The sequence below is a fragment of the Ailuropoda melanoleuca genome, chromosome 1, assembly GCF_002007445.2.
Source record: "Ailuropoda melanoleuca isolate Jingjing chromosome 1, ASM200744v2, whole genome shotgun sequence".
NCBI lineage: Eukaryota > Metazoa > Chordata > Mammalia > Carnivora > Ursidae > Ailuropoda > Ailuropoda melanoleuca.
Genome location: NC_048218.1, coordinates 190,232,713 through 190,250,053, shown reverse-complemented (window position 1 = coordinate 190,250,053; position 17,341 = coordinate 190,232,713). Strand labels below are relative to the sequence as shown.

The 17,341-nt window shown below is 38.1% G+C and overlaps 1 protein-coding gene across 11 annotated transcripts in view; it reads right to left on the bottom strand.

Moving 5' to 3' along the window:
• Window positions 1-17,341, bottom strand: part of NRF1 (nuclear respiratory factor 1) — a 141,358-nt gene that overhangs the window by 104,085 nt on the left and 19,932 nt on the right. For 2 of the 11 annotated variants that reach the window (XM_034671996.1, XM_034671994.1), the window contains one exon: window positions 6,917-7,034. The exons of the other annotated variants lie outside the window; for them this stretch is intronic. The gene's annotated coding sequence lies outside the window, so the exon portion shown is untranslated. The remainder of the gene's footprint in view (window positions 1-6,916; window positions 7,035-17,341) is intronic. 11 annotated transcript variants of the gene reach the window in all.

The following is a 17,341-nucleotide window of genomic DNA, read 5'->3' as shown; positions in this document are numbered from 1 at the left end:
GTGTGGGGGCCCCTCTGAGCTCCCAGAGTCTTCTTTTCTGTTCCCCCAGCTCTAGGAGTGGTAGGGGCTTCGCGTAATTATTAGTATCTGGATTACCTTGGTGCCTGCTTTTCTTTTTCTTTTTTTTTTTTTTAAGTTTTATTTATTTATTTGACAGAGAGAGACAGCCAGCGAGAGAGGGAACACAAGCAGGGGGAGTGGGAGAGGAAGAAGTAGGCTTCCCGCGGAGGAGCCTGATGTGGGGCTCGATCCCAGAACTCGGGGATCACGCCCTGAGCCGAAGGCAGACATTTAACGACTGAGCCACCCAGGCGCCCCTGGTGTCTGCTTTTTGCCCTTTCAGTCTCCAACCCCTGTGTAACCCATTCCCAGAATGAAATCCGCTGAAATACCTCCTATGGTTTACTAGGCCTTCATAGATACAAAGGGAAGAAAATATGTACCCTCATCAGAAATAATTCATAGGGTGCTGGTAAGCAGCAAAACTGTTTGAACAAGTCAATATAATAAAATGTATTGATATTTTATACTGTCAATAATGTAGATTCCAAGGATATATTTTTATAAGTCCACCACTAGGGTTTCTATTTCCATACATTGATAGAAATTGAATTCAAAATCTTGAGTCTGATGAATCATTAAAAAAAGGCTAGGTTAGAGATTATAATATGACCCATGAAGAGAGAAATGGGGCCCTTACAAGAAGAGGGTATAGACAGAAAGGGAGGTAGGAGATATAAATGCAAACTTTTATCTGTTTGAGTGTATCTCAGCTACTTTTTATTTTTTATTTTTAGTAAGCTCTATGACTAATGTGGGGCTTGAAATCAGGACCCTGAGATCAAGAGGCACACACTCTTACGGACTAAGCCAGCCAGGCCCCCTTATCTTACTTATCCTTTAAGAAAGACACTTAATAAATCTAACATTCCAGAAACCTCAGAATCAACATCACAGTATTACAATAAATGTCTTCTTCTGGAAATAATAGTGACAGTCTCAAAAAGATTTGTCATATTATTCAATTAATAGACTAGTTCAGGTGTTTGGACCAATCAAAGAAAATATGGTAGCAATGGCAGTTTTGACCTTCATCTACCACTCTTAAATTCTTGACAGACTACATAGATCTATGCATACCTACTGAAAATCAACAGTGGGTACTAAGTATAATTTCCAGTGTGGCTTGCAGCAATTAGAGTTATTATTTTTTCTTTAAAAAAGTAGGCTCCATGCCCAGCGTGGGTCTTAAACTCATGACCCTGAGATCAAGAGTCACAGGCTCTACTGAGACTGAGCCAAGCCAAGTGCCCCTATTTTTTCTTATTATATAACTGGACACAAAGTGTACAAAGGTATGCAAAATCTCCTCTCCATTCCACCTCATACCTGCTTTAAGGCTTAACCTCACTTCTACAGCAAGGTGGTTAAGAGTGCACAGTCTGAAGCTGAAGTATTATTGGATTCCTGTCTTTGCCCTGCCATTCACTAGCACCTTAGAGAAGTTTCACTTGACTTTTATGCCTTAGTTTCATCATCTCTCAAATGGGAAAAATAATAGGACCTACTTAATAGAATTACTGAGGACCAAATGAGTAAATATGTACAAGTGCAAAAAATGGGACATGGAATATATTAAGTACTACCTAACTGTTACCTATCATTATCATTATTAATTCCACACAGAAATATAAGCAAAGCATAGAAATGTCAAAAGGAAAGCCACAGGATTTATTTTCTTTTTTTTGTTGAGTTTTGTTTGTTTGCTTTTTGTGGTTTTTTGGTAGGCTCCACACACAGCATGGAGCCCAATGCAGGGCTTCAACTCATGACCCTGAGAGCAAGATCTGAGCAGAGATCAAGAGTCAGATGCTTAACGGACTAAGCTACCAGTGGTCTCCATGATCTATTTTTATAGTGGGAGAAAAAAATGCTTATAGATCACAAACTAAAAGGTTTTGGCCAAGTGTACCTGGCTGGCTCAATCGGTGGAACACGGCAACTCTTGATCTTGGGGTTGTGGTTTTGAGCCCCATATTGGGTGTAGAGATCACTTAAAAATAAAATCTTAAAAAAAATAAATAAAGTTTGGCCATATAAGGAAGGACCTATATCTGAGAGTAGTTCTTATTCTTTTTTGGATTATGGATCCTTTTGAGGATGTGTGAAAACTACAGACCCCCTCCCTAGAAAAATGCATATATACACAAAATTTTCCAAAATATTTCAATGTTCTTAGACTCAAATCACAGATTATTTCATGATAATATAGCTAGACCAAAGCTGAAACACTAGAGGGTGCCACAACCAAAGAAAAATGTAAAGAAAGCACAGGGAAATTCAGGTTGCTTAAAATTCTTCAACTGGAACATCCTTCCATAGAAAAGAATTAGGTGAATCTACTTCACCAAATGCTTTAAAATACATGAACTCTTCTATGGGTTCTAGATGAACATTGTCCAATAGAAATTTCTGCAATGGAAATGTTCTAAATTTGCACTGTCCAAAACACTAGCTGCTAATAACCACACGTGGCTACTGACCACATGAAAATGTTCTAAGGCATTCAAATTAAAATTTTATTTAGTTTTAATTGATTTTAACTTAACACATGCGGCTCTGGCTACCCCACTGAATGGTGCAGCTCTACATCCCCCCCCCATTGATTATTTATTTACTTAGAGAGAGCACACACTTGCACAAGCCAGGGGGCGGGTGGGGGGGCAGAGGGAGAGAAAATCTCAAGCAGACTCCCCGCTGAGCAAGGGGCCCAACGTAGGGCTCGATTTCATGACACTGAGATCATGACCCAAGCTGAAATTAAGAGTCAGACACTTATCCAACTGAACCATCCAGGCGCCCTCTACATTTCTATTTTTAAGTTTTAAAATGACTTGCTTCTAATCACAGGCATTATATGACATTGTTAAAGAAAATTCTAATACAGTAAGCTTATACAATAATTCAGACCAATCTGTCCCTCGTGAAAATTCAACATTGCAAAGGCTGAAAAAAGACTATCTCTCAGCTGCCTTACAGATGTTCACAATCCAAAGTAAAGCTTTCCTTTTACTCATCATAGAAGACCCTACCTGACCAATTCCCCTATTGTGTTTCTTAATCCCCAGGGTTATAAGAGCTTAAAAACAAATGTACAAATTAATAAAGTTAAGTAAGAAGCCGTGTGCCATTTAAAAAAGCAAAAATCACGTTCTAGTGAAAATCACCAGTGGGCTAAGGAAGCACAGAGAAGACAAGGCAGCAAGGACACAGTGGATATCGTTATGGACATGAGTCTTCAGCCAGGAGTTCTTCAGGTGCCAGAATGAAAGAAGGGCACTGCAGACAGAGGCAACAGCTCGTGAAATCACATGGCATAATGAGAGGGCATCAATGAACATCCAGACAGCAGACTCAGGAAAAGTCTGCAGACCAAAGGAACACCGCTCTCAGCTGCCTTCACTCCAGATTCTTTACACTGCAATTTAATCTGCTAACAATAAAGCTCATGCTGACCCACCTGTCAGGGGAAAGTAGTCTACCCACATTGTAAAACACCTTACAGCTTACGACCCTGTGTTTATCACAGTGCCCTAATGGAGGGTTGACGACCATGATAAAAAGGATTAGAAAATGCATTTTCAAATATTCAGATGCTTATTAACAGCCACAAATATCAATAAAAAGGCAGGTAAGTTGCTGAAGCTGTCGCTGGATTAGAAGAACACGGTAGATAGGGAGGTTAGTACGCCCAGGCATTTGCTAATGGGTCAAAACATGGCTGGCTCTTTTTGCAGAAAAATCATTTGTCCACAGCTGCTCCCCAAATTACCAAAAATCAAATAAGTAGTTGTCATGTGACAGCAGGATCAGAGGCTGACTCAATTTCCATGAAGGGGAAATAACTTAAATTGCTATAAGTCCCACCCCTCCATCTCAGACAAGCACAAAAGACACTTTTGTTTCAGATCCTGCTTACTGTGAAATATAGCATTGTTGCCTGGCTGCTTCTGTGGTGGGCCTCAACTCTGCTGGATCTGTCATTACACAGCCAACATTCAGTTAGTTAAAGCTGTTTCTTAGATTCTGGCGGACAGTTCAGGCACCATTTTTCTTCTGAGATAACTGAACTAGCACTTGTCTCTGGATAAAATTATGAAGGTATAAGTGTCAATACTACAGACCTAGGAATCTGCAATTTAATCACTCTGTGATTCATTCTACAAATATTTGCTGAATTCTTATCAGATACTCCCAGATTATTTAAGTATTAGTATTCCGAAAAACTGTGACTGGCAATTCTTAATTTTTTTTTTATTTTTAGCTAAAAAACGTATTATTATAGAAGAACAAGTTCTTTTTGGATAATTGAGAAAATACAGGTGAGAAAAACAAAAAAGAAACAGAAATCACTACAACCTAAGATAGCCACACTATCAAATTAACAATTTGGTATATATGTTTCTAGCATCCCTCTTCTCCAGCCAAGTTTCTTATATGTTTCATTTTATTTTGTTCACTTTAAAAACAAAAGTCAGATTACAGTGTACATAATATTTTTTTAAGATTTTATTTTTAAGTAATCTCTACACCCAACATGGGACTCAAGCTCACAATTCTGAGATCAAGAGTCGCGTGCTCTACCAACTGAGCCAGACAGGAGCCCTAAGTGTACACACTATTTTATAAATATTTTAAAATTAAATATAGAATAAAATCGTTCATGTTATTAACATTTTCACATTATTTTCTAATGTTTGCAGAGCATTCCCTGTAAATATGTGCAGTAGTTATTTTACTAATTCCCTAAGTCAATCATTTAGGTTGCTTTCCAAATTTTCACTATTGTAAGTAGCACTGTGATGACAATTCTAATTCTGATATTCAATAAATATCTGTTGAATAAATGAGTAAACAAATGATTTACTAAGGTAAAGGCTTTCACATATACCTGATTATTTCTTTAGTTTCTAACGGACATAAAACTTTGTTTAATCACATAGTTATGATTCTGGACTTGCTATTATAGCAGGCATGGGAAGTTAATACAGTAAAAAGAGCAACCTAAACATAAAAGCAAGGACATAATACGAGGCACTGGATGGAGGAGAGAAAGAAAATATTCACCTTGACAATGAAAAAGGGAAGTATAGCTCCCAAAAGGTAGAATATAGGAAGAGGGAAGTAAGTGCAGGGGTACTTACACCATTTTACAAAATGGCAGGTTAAGACCTTATTGAAAGTTGATGGATCAAAAAAATAAAAGTTTATCACTGAAAATTTTAAAGATAATAAGAGTCTATAAATAATACAAATATCAACTAATGCAAATGGAGGGAGGAAGAGGCCGAAGAAGTGAGCTGATTCTTATTTTTCATATAAAAAAATCTACAAGATATTTTCTAAAGTTGATGAATAAGGAACAGAAGTTTATACATATTAATAAGTCTTATGAAAGTGACTTCAGGAGAAACTTAAAAATAGTGAAATAGTTTTTAAACATCGTCTTTGGACAGTAAGGCTGGAGATGGAAGAAAAGAGATGAGGCAGGAGCCGTGTTTTTTTCATCATAAGCTTTTTCCTGCTATGTGATTTTTTAGGAAGTGCAAATCATACCCAGATGAAGGCTGGCTAAAAAATCTGTAACCATTCACTCTGATTCCCATTAACTATATCCTTCTTCTTCTTCTTCTTTTTTAGATTTATTTATTTGACAGAGAAATGAGAGAGAGCACAAGCAGGGGGAACGGCAGGCAGAGGGAGAGGGAGACAGGCTCCCTGCTGAGTAGGGTGCCTGATAGGGGGCTCGATCCCAGACCAAGATCATGACCTAAGCGGAAGGCAGACGCTTACCTGACTGAGCCAGCCAGGTGCCCCTAACTATATCCTTCTATCTTGATAACTAGTCAGGCTCAACTACCCACAGAGCTTTCCTTCAACCAGATGCAAACTAAAAAATACTTAAGACCTTGGAGACCATCTAGTCTGATTTTCTTGTTTTACAGATTTAGTTGAGACCCAGAAAGGTTAAGTGAGTTATCCAAGTCAAATCTCTAGTAAGCAACAAAACCAAAATTCAAACCCACATTTGCTCCCTTCCTATCAAGTGCTCCATTCATTCCATCAGAGACCTACCCTTTCCTGGAGTACAATCTAACCACTACTGGCTTGGGGTCCTTAACTGCTATCCCACACGACCATGTCCGTATCTTCAAGCCAAAATTTGGGTTTTACTCAGGGTGCAGTGAATTTGTATTATAACAAATTTGCACTATAAATATGAATGTTGAAGTACTTTTTCAAAACTGTACCTGCAGTCACTCACCCAGGCTTCCTACCATGCCTCCCAAAGCCCCCACCATCCCTGCCTGAAAGGATATAGCTATTTAAGGACTGGTTCCTACAACCTGAGAGGCCTGAGAGCATTCTTCCCAGCCGCAGGAATAAATGCAATTTATGAAGTTTCCAAAGCCACGTCTTTTGAAGCAACGGTTTTCTGTGAGCACCAGGGTGGGCAACTGATTTCATGCTCTTCTTCATCCAGATTAAATGATTTAGCTAATTATCCACTCTCACTTTCAGTAGATGGAAAGAGAACAAAACTGTTAAAAAACAATTGTTTTGAGGAAAATGGAGAATTGTGCACACAATTTTTATGTCTGTAATCATTATCCATTTTATAAAAATTATTTCTAAACTGAATTTTAAATGGTATGAAAGTTATTATTTAAGAGCTTATATTAGATTACCATGAAAACATGAAAATAAAAAACATGTAAAAATGGGAACCAAACCAATCACTGGAAATCAAGTATATGCAGAATGGTCAAGATCTAATAACCAAAACCCCAGTATCTACTGTATTTTCCATAAATTGTGCACAATTTATGGATGGTGTACTCACTGTCTCACTTACTTAAAATAAGTATTTCCAGATGGCTAAAGAATGGCTTGGGTGGGCTGAGGCTAGAGGCAGTCAAGCCAGTCAAGTAACTAATTCCATGGTCCATGCAGGAGCACTCGAACACCTGGAGCTAAGACAATGGGGAGGGAAAGCATGTGTGAAATACTCAGGTGGTAAAAATGGAAACGACTTAGTGAACAATTGGATGTGAACAGTGAGGGCAAAGTAAGTCCAGGATGATGGCCATCTCTCTGGCTGGTTAGTCAGTGGCTCATTAACCAAGGCAAGGAACAGGAAAAGAGCAGAACTGCAGAGGAAGACAGTTCATGACAATATTCACATGAGCTAGCAGAAAAGAGACCCAGAGCTGGAGCGGAGGTCCAGGTGTAAAGTGTGGGGCTCACCAACAAGGAGATGGTAATGAAAGCAGACATCATGGATCAAACTGACCGGGAAATGTATATAATAGTTGTAAATATGTAAAGTTGGACAATAAAAGAAGCAAGGAAGCTTGGGAAATAGTCAAAGGGTATATTAAAGAGGAAAAAGCAATAACATATGAAGAAGAATGTGAGGATTAGAAGAAGAAGTGAGAATGAAAAGACAGCAGTGTCAGGGTAGCCAAATGAAGGGAGAAGTCAACAACACCTAGTGCAGGGAAAGGAGTAATAGCAAAATGGCAGTGAAAGGAGAGCTGAGATAATGACTTGCCAAGAGATTCCATACATTCATTCATTCATTCAACACATACATGATTATCACCAACTATGTCAAGCACTGATGCAGACACAGAGGAGACAGCAAAACAGATCCCTGCCTTCTTGGATTTGGCATCCTACCAGAAGGAGATAAACAATAAACAAAAACCAAATATATATATGTCCATATATATATATGAAATGAATATATATATATATATATATACATATATATTATATATATATATATATATATATGAAAATGAAACATTTCAGAAAGAAGGGAGGCAGGGGCAGGGTGCTGGTCAAGGACTGCCTTTCTGACCAGGTATCTGAGCTCAGATCTACAGGAAATGAGAGAGAGAGCAAGAAATACTTGAAGGAAGAGTATCCCAGTCAGTAAGAACAGCTAATGCAAATAATGCTGGCAGGCTCATACCTGGTGTGATGGAGGAATAGCAAAATGGCCCATATGCCTGAAGCACCCTAGGTTAAGGGAGAAGGCGTAGATGAGGTCAGAGAGGTTAGGTCAGACTTGTGGGGCCTTGAGAGCTAACATAAGATCCTTGGATCCTTGGATCTCTGAATGAGATGGGCAGCCTGGAAGGTTTTGAGCAGGGCAGAGATGTGGTCTGATTTTCTGATTTACATTTTTATAGGCTCACTTGGCCTGCTATGTGAGAGCAGACTGAAGGGAAGGAAAAGGGGAAAAGGCCAATTATAACGCTACTGAAAGATAAGCATGGCCTGGACCAGAGTAGCAGACAGCCGTGGAGGTACAGGTGTTGAGGATAGAGCTGCTAGGATTTTCAGATGATTTGGATGCAGGGCAGAGTGAAAGAGAGGTGTCAAGACTGATTTGGTTTTTGGTTTGAGCAACTGTTAGAACACAATAGCCATTTACTGAAATGGGAATGAATGTCTGAGGAACAACTGAGAAGCCCATGAGATATTCATGTGGAAATGCTGAGTAGGATGTAGTGAATTGGTGGCTTAATGTGTTGGTTTTTTAATTGCTTTTAGATGCTTTTTAACTGCTTTTTAAAAACTATTTTTAATTGCTTTTTAACATTTTTTTTTTGCTCCTTTTTTGAAGAATATAATTAAGAACTACACTTACATTCTTAGAAAGGTTGAGGTCAACATTTATTATCTGGGTTCATTAATTTCTCAAATAAATTATAAAAGTGCTACTATTGTCTAAGATAACAATATAACACTAGGTTGTAATCACCTATCATATCTCAGTTTACAGATTTCTGTCAATTTTCTTTATGGATGTCAAACATCTATAAAAACAGGTAACTACATAAATAAGTTAAAGTAGCCACTGGAGAGATTCAGAATGTGCTCTATAAATTACTATATAAATTTTCTTTCTTTATCTTTCTTTCTTTCTTTCTTTCCTTCTTTCTTCTTTCTTTCTTTTCTTTCTTTCTTTCTTTCTTTCTTTCTTTCTTTCTTTCTTTCTTTCTTTCTTTCCTTCCTTCCTTCCTTCCTTCCTTCTTTCTTTCTCTTTCTTTCTTTCTTTCTTCTCTTTCTTCCTTTCTCTCTCTCTTTCTTTTCCTAAAAGCTGCTGTAGTGTAAGCAGAACGAAACCAGAACATGGAGTCAGAAATGCCTGCTTTTGATTTATAGTTGCACAACCTTGGGGGAAAAATCCAAAAATTTCTATGAGCTTCTGTTTTATTGTCTCCAAAACTGAGAATAACGCCTGCCTCATAGGGTAGTAATAGCTAACATTTATTGAGCCCTTATAACTATGTGCTGGATGCTTTTCTAAGATTTTTACATACATAATGTCATGTAATCCTCACAACTCCATGTGGTATTGTTAATTATTATCCTCATTGACATAAGATGAAATGAGGCACAATAAAGTTAAGTAAGTGTTCCAGAGCAAACTGGGAGTGGCAAAAACAAAATTTAAATCTTGACAATATGGATACTGCTTTACAGTTGACAAAACATGTTCACATTTTATTTTTAAAAGTAGGTGTAGTACAGTATTAGAACAAACTGAAATCACTTTTTGTAGGTCGAAAACAGTCAAATCAATTTCATATGGTTCAACCTTAACTCTTATGCTATAGTCACTTAAAAAAATGAAATGTGAAAAAATGTTTTAACTGTAAGCCACTATGGAAGGTATTATTTTAAGCAACAACAAATAGAACCACACTAAGAACTATTAATACAACTTGACGCTGAAAGTGGTATGAAAGGGAGCAGACATATACATGGGAATCCACTCGAGCCGCACATCATTCAATAATCAATAGTCAATAAAGAGCCCATTATATATAACCCATGTTTCTATTTGCAGCCTTGGCATTTTGAGGATTAATCTTCTGAACAGTATGGAGGCAATCTCAAGCTGACATCATTTTCCCCGTGGCACTCATCACCATCTGATGCTGTATTTGTTTATTAGTTCTTTTTTTTTTCTCAACCCACTAGAAAGTAAGCTCATGAAGGCAAAGAGTTTTCTGTTTTATTCAGTGCTTTACCTCAACTTTACGCTAGAACTATTCAAAGCTCACAATAATCACTCAAATTCATGTGCTGAAAAATTGAGATATTAGAACTTACTAAATTACTTTGACTAAGAATACATGAAATACATTTTAAGACAAAGATAAATAGTAGGCAGAGATTTTGTAATGTAAACAATAACAAACCTTTCTAAATTACAGAAGATAGTAACAGTTTCTACCCATAAATACTTCAAAAAGTGTCAGACATCTAAATTTTTAATAGTACCCATTGAGAAATAAAAATCCCCACACTCACTGTGAGTAATCTATTAAAATAAACTGTATCTTGAATTACTTACAAAATTAAATTTAGGATAGCATTTAATCAAAGCTACAAACAGTAGTAAGAAGGAAAAAATCATCCTAGAATCTTAGATTAGAAAAGAAAGTTAGAGAAAAGTAAAAAAGCACATATATTTCAAGACTGAAATAAATGAAATTTAGAAAGTTGTTGAATACAAAATCAAAATGATTTCTTAAAACTAGGTATAACATTGCCATTTTCCAATTTGTTTAACCTGTGTAAGATATCCCTAAACTAAAGGGGGCAGGGGAATGCTACCCTAAGTTTCCAAAGGAATAAAAGCTCCCTAAATAACATTCACACTATATTTCCTGTTCAAAACAACAACAACAAAATTTTTCCATGACTATCAAACGTGGCATCCGTTTAAATATTTGAAGAATTATAGAGCACTGTACAAAGAATAATCATCCTATAGGAATAAAAAATTTTCACTACCAGTTTCTCCATGTGATCTTTGATAAAATGTTAAAAAACAGAAGGGGAAAAGGGACCATCAGATGTAATTTACCGTATATACTTATGAGCAGCCGCTTGGTCCTGGCCACAAAAGACATCTGCAGCTGGCTGTCAAACCACTAAGAGCTGCTTGTCACCCACCTTCCTAGTCACTTAGAACTGAGCTCACTTGGGTCAAAACAAGTCAACTGCCTTTCTCACCAGCAGTAATACACTGGAATAAAAGTGTCAAGTATAATTCTGGCTGCCAAGATTTTGTTCTTAAGAACAGACTTGTAACTATTAAAGGGGACACTAAATTAGAGCTATTGCCTAAAAGAAAAGGGCTATCTGCATCTGTAGCTTAATTGGGATAATATTTCTGAGGTCTTGATCTGTAATCAAACCAGAGGGAAGAGAAGCAACTCAGGAAAAAAAAGCAACAAAAATTACTACCCCAAAAGGGGAGAAATAAAGAGTAAACTACTTTTTAAAAATGACTATGTCAGGGATGCCTGGGTGGCTCAGTTGGTTAAGCGTCTGCCTTCTGCTCAGGTCCTGATCCCAGGGTCCTGGGATTGAGTCCTGCATTGGGCTCCCTGTTCAGTGGGGAGCCGGCTTCTCCCTCTGCCTCCGCCTGCCGCTCCCCAGCTGGAGCTCTCTCGTTCTCTCTCTCTCTCTGACAAATAAATAAATATATTTTAAAAATTTAAAATAAAAATTGACTATGCCAGTAGCAATATGTAAATAAAACTAGGGTTATACTTTAGAACAGATTCCATGTGTTACATAACAAGGAACAGTCACTCTTAGTATAATTATAAATCATTAGCATTGAGGAACACTACAGAAGTATTAAAGTATGAAGCAGACTGATGTGTAGTGACACAGAAAATGTCCACAATGTATGCTGTTGGGAATTGGGGAAAAAAAAAAAAAAACAGGTTATAAAATCTGTTATAATGAGTGTGGCCTCATTTAGAAAAAAAAATTATGGATATAGTTATGAGCAAACAAAATAATCTCTAGAAAGATATATTAAGAATGCTCTTCTGTGCAGAATTATGAAGACTTCATTTCTTTTATATAATTTTTTCTCCCTTTAAAATAGTAAGTACTTACTTAAAAGTAATTACTTTTATAATGGGGATGGTGGTGATGATTTCCAGGTCTAGAAAAGAAGATACAAATACCATAAGAAGCCCTTCTTTCCCCTTTACCAAATGAAAAATTTGAGGATGGCCTTCAAGCTCATGGAATCACAGAGACACATATATACACTGTCAAAGCTGCATGATGTTCTGTGGGAATTCTTTCTTTAAGCAGAATTCTATATGGAACCTGAAAACATAAGATAAAAGTGGAACTTCCCTTATTGAAGGAGCTGGGAAACATAGACAGCTATTCCCATTCATCCTCCTCATCTCCTGCAAGCCCTCTGAGGCTCCTGAGGACTCCACAGGCCACAGGTGGAAACGCCCTGATTAATGCAAGTCTTCCATCTCGCAGTTGGAAAATTGAGGACCGAGGATTAGTCTCCTGTTAGGGCCTCTGCCTTACAGACTGGCCTCAGCGTCATTTATCCGCTAGGCATGAGAGACAGTCCCTGAGCCGTGTCTTTCCAAGTACATCCAGAAAAGTGTACAGAAAGCAGAAAAACAGATGAATTGGCTCCAAAATAGCAAAAACAAAACAAAACAAAACACCCCACTGCATAATAAAAATTAATGGATAATAAATGTCCAAAAAGGGAAAAGAAATGTAAAATTTCCTGATACTCAACATGATTCAAGCACACAATTCCTTGGTGGCTTTGTTAATGTATGTTTTTCTATCGTCTAAGGGCCATGTTTAGCCATACATATCCATCAAAGTAACAGAAACTGGAATCTGCCACCAAGAAAAACAAGTGGGAAAAAAAGGCAGCAACAGGAGGACAGTTTTAGAAACTGAAAAGTCAACAAAGATTTGTTGGTCAAGTAGGAAGATACCTAGAGATGCTGGAGATAGTGAAATGAACCTGTGGAGAGTAAAATCAAAGTCCATAAGGACTCCAAACAGCCTAAAAATAATAAAATCTCATAGGACAAATTTCACACTAAACTTAGTATGAAAATGAGCATATGACATGCAACACATATAAACGTGGATAATGAAAGGTGATTTCTGCATCAGCCTTCCCACACCTCTATTTAGTGCTAGGCACTTTACTTTTTTAAGCTGTAGGAAAAAACCCATTCTATTTCACTGGGACTGTGAAAAGGCCCAATATTATAAAAACAGTTGGAAAACATGGAGATGTCTAAGCCTGAAGAAGAAAGGACTTTAGGAAAATGACCTCTCAAATATTAAAGGGCTATCATGGGAAAGACGAATCATAAATAGTATGAGGCCCCAGTAAGAAAAAATAGGTAAGAAGTTAGGGTAGGTAGGGCAGAATTCTGGTTAACAGATCATTTTTCTAACAGGGGTGTGAAGACAAAGTGAGTTGTCAGAAAGCAGGGAGATCTCCCGTCACTAGATACCTTCATACAAATCACACATAACCACTTGGGGGCACTGGAGAAGTGGGCTTGTGCACATCCTCACTCAAACTAATACACAGAAGAAAGTGAGGGAGCACAAAACTCAGAGTCTGCACCATGCGGTCCACAGGTGTGTATCAGGAAGGCTGTCTCAGGCGAAATGGATATATAGCCCAGATAAAATCTGATTCAATCCTTGCCCTTCACTTATTGGAAGAACATAATCTTTTGATATATAATTCTGCTGCATTTGGGGTGTGTACAAACATACACACAGAATTACACAGATGGTATAAAACTAGCTTTAACCAAGTTTTAGTCTCTGAGAACTGTAACAGAAGCTGAAAGGCTTTCCTAGAGAAATGTAAGGAAAAAAAACAAAACTCTTCTGCTATCATAGTCTTAAAACATTTTATATACTTTCCTGGGACGCCTGGGTGGCTCAGCTGGTCAAGCGTCTACCTTCGGCTCAGGTCACAATCTCAAGGTCCTGGGATAAAGACCCGCATCGGACTCCTTACTCAGCAGGGAGCCTGCTTCTCCCTCTACCTGCTGCTCCCCCTGTTCATGCTCTTTCTCCCTCTCTCTCTGACAAATAAATGAATAAATCTTTAAAAAAACATTTTATACACTTTCCTTATTAACAAATTGCAAAGGAGAGCAGGTTTTATTAATGTAGTGCTTCATCTCTGATGATTACGTATAGTGAAACTGATAATGCAACAGCACCTTTATGAATGTTGCAATCTCTAACATTCATAATATTGCCAAGAGACCCTGGGAAAGGATTTAATTTTGTCTTACTTTGCCTTTGAAATTCGTATGTTATTCTAACAAGTGTAGTTCTGATTCCCTAGGCTAGCATAGGAGATGTGGTAGAGCAGGGTAGGAATCAATCAATCAATCAATCAAAGAAAGAAAAGAAAAAGCAGACAAGTACAAACTACAACGAGCTGCTATTACGGAGGGACAGCCAGCCCTACAGACCTCAACTGCTTGTAAGGGCATTATCCCATCACAGGACAAGCACTCCTTTACATATCTGAGTAATGGTTTTCACAAAGCATGAGCAACCTAAAAATATATATGGCAGTCATTCTGGAAGACAGTTTGGTAGTTTATTACAAAACTAAACATACTCTTACTATATGATCTAACAATTACACTCGTTGGTATTTATCCAAATAAGCTGAAAACCTACATACACACAAAAACCTGCACATAAATGTTTACAGCAGCTTTAGTCATAATTGCCAAACTGGGAAGCAACCAAAATGTCTTTCAGTAGGTGAATGAATAAACAAGTTGTGGTACATCCAGACAATGGAATGTTATTCAGCAGTAAAAAAAAAAAATGAACTATCAAGACACAAAAAGACAATGGAGGAAACTTAAGTGCCCATTGCTGGGTGAAAGAAGCCAATCTGAAAAGGCTACATACTGTAATAATTCCAACTATATGACATTCTGTAAAAGGCAAAACTATGGAAACAGTGAAAAGATCAGGATTTGGAAGAAGGGAGGGAAGGAGCACAGGGGATTTGGGAACATTGAAACCATTCTGAATGATACCATAACGGATGATACATCATAATACACTTGCCCAGGGGCGCCTGGGTGGCTCAGTCAGTTAAGCATCTGCCTTCGACTCAGGTCGTAATCCCAGGGTCCTGGAATCCAGTCCCGCACCAGGGTCCTTGCTCAGCAGGGAGCCTGCTTCTCCCTCTGCCTGCTGCTCCCCCCTGCTTGTGCTCGCTCTCTCTGACACATAAATAAATAAAATCTTAAAAAAAAATAAACCTGTCAAAACCACAGACTGTACAATATACTGAATCCTAATGTAAACTATGGCCTTTAGTCATTATTGGTTCATCAACTATAAGAAATTTACTACACTAAAGCAAGATGTTAATAGAAGAAAGGGGTGGCGAGGGGGGTATACAGGAACTTACTATAGTTTCTTTTTTTTTTTTTAAGATTTTATTTATTTATTTGACAGAGAGAGAGAGACAGCCAGTGAGAGAGGGAACATAAGCAGGGGGAGTGGGAGAGGAAGAAGCAGGCTCGCAGCAGAGCAGGGAGCCTGATGCGGGGCTCGATCCTAGGACCCTGGGATCACGCCCTGAGTGGAAGGCAGACGCTTAACGACTAAGCCATCCAGGTGCCCCAGAACTTACTATAGTTTCTGCTCAGTTTTTCTCCTAAAACTACTCTAAAAAATAAAGTATATTAATTTTTAAAATATATGCCAAAAATCAATGTTGCCATAAGAAATGATGGTAAAGTCGGGGCGGGGGGGGCACAGGGATTTTCAGCCACAGCCAGGAACTCCTCTACTCTAAATCATAGCCTATAGCCTTTAGTTAGATAATGCTGAACAGCTATATATTATATATGGTATTTATTATTATAGCTTACATAATATTTATTCTTAAAATATGGTTTATAGGTAAAACGTGCATAGCTTACAGTTAAGTTATATAATGCTAAATACATTTGAATGTATCGGAGGCATGGTGATGGGAAAGACTGAAGAAATCAGGGGGGTGGGACAGCTTCATCTAATGAAGAGATGATGTTGCTGTCAGAGCTTTCCCAACACTAATAACATTCTAACTAAAAAGTGCACAAGAGTTCAAACAGAGGCACTGAGGCCAAAAGAAGTTCCAATACAGTTCAGTGATCAGTGCTTTCCATGGTGATATCAAGTTGCCAAGAAAAGATAAAATTATAAAAAGTACATAGTGTTCTGGTTTAAACTGTACAGAAATACACACTATAGGCTTTTTTTAAAGACTTTTTTGGGGGGCACCTGGCTGGCTTAGTCAGTAGAGCATGTGACTCGTAATCTCAGGGTCATGAGTTCAAGCTCCATGTTGGGTGTAGAGCCTAGTTAAGACAAAACAAAAAAAACCCACCCCAGTTTCTCATATAGTTAGAATCATACAGCATGCAGTCTTTTCAGACTGGTTTCTTTCACTTAGTAATGCACATTTAAGGGTCTTCCATGTCTTTTCATGGCTTGGTAGCTCCTTTCTCTTTAGTGCTGAAACAGTCCATTGTCTGGATGTATCAGTTACCAGTTCTTTCTTTCACAGATCTTGCCTTTAGTGTTGTCCCTAAAAAGGCGTCACCACACCCAAGGTCACCTAGATTTTCTATGTTATCTTCTAGGAGTTTTATAGTTTTACATTTTACATTCAGGACTCCAATCTACTTTAATTTTAGGGAAGGGTGTAAAGTCTATTTAGATTCACTTTTTGGCATGTGGCTATCCAATTGTTCTAGCACCATCTGTTGGAAGAGATTCTCTTTGCTCCACTGTATTGCCTTTGCTCCCCTGTCAAAGATCAGTTGACTATATTTAGGGGGATCTATTTTTGGGCTATTCTGTTCTGCTGATTTGTCTATTCCTTCAATACCACACTGCCTTGACTACAGAAGCTTTATAGTCAGTCTTGAAGTCAAGTAGTATCACTCTTCCGACTTCGTTCTTCTCCTTCAATATTGTGTTACCTATCCTGGGTCTTTTGCCTCTCCATATAAACTTTAGAATCACTTTGTCCGTATCCATAAAATAACTTGCTAGGACTTTAACTTGCTAGGACTTTGACTGGGATTGCACTGAGTCTATAGATCAAGCTATGACTGTTGTGCGCACGTGTGCATGTGTTTGAGAGTTTGCAAAAAGGTGTTTTTATGGGGCGCCTGGGTAGTGCAGTCGTTAGGCATCTGCCTTTGGCTCAGGGTGTGATCCCGGCGATCTGGGATCGAGCCCCACATCAGGCGCCTCTGCTGGGAGCCTGCTTCTTCCTCTCCCACTCCCCCTGCTTGTGTTCCCTCTCTCCCTGGCTGTCTGTCAAATAAATGAATAAAATCTTAAAAAAAAAAAAAGTGTTTTTATTAAAGCACAGGGACAGGATGCCATAGGCTCA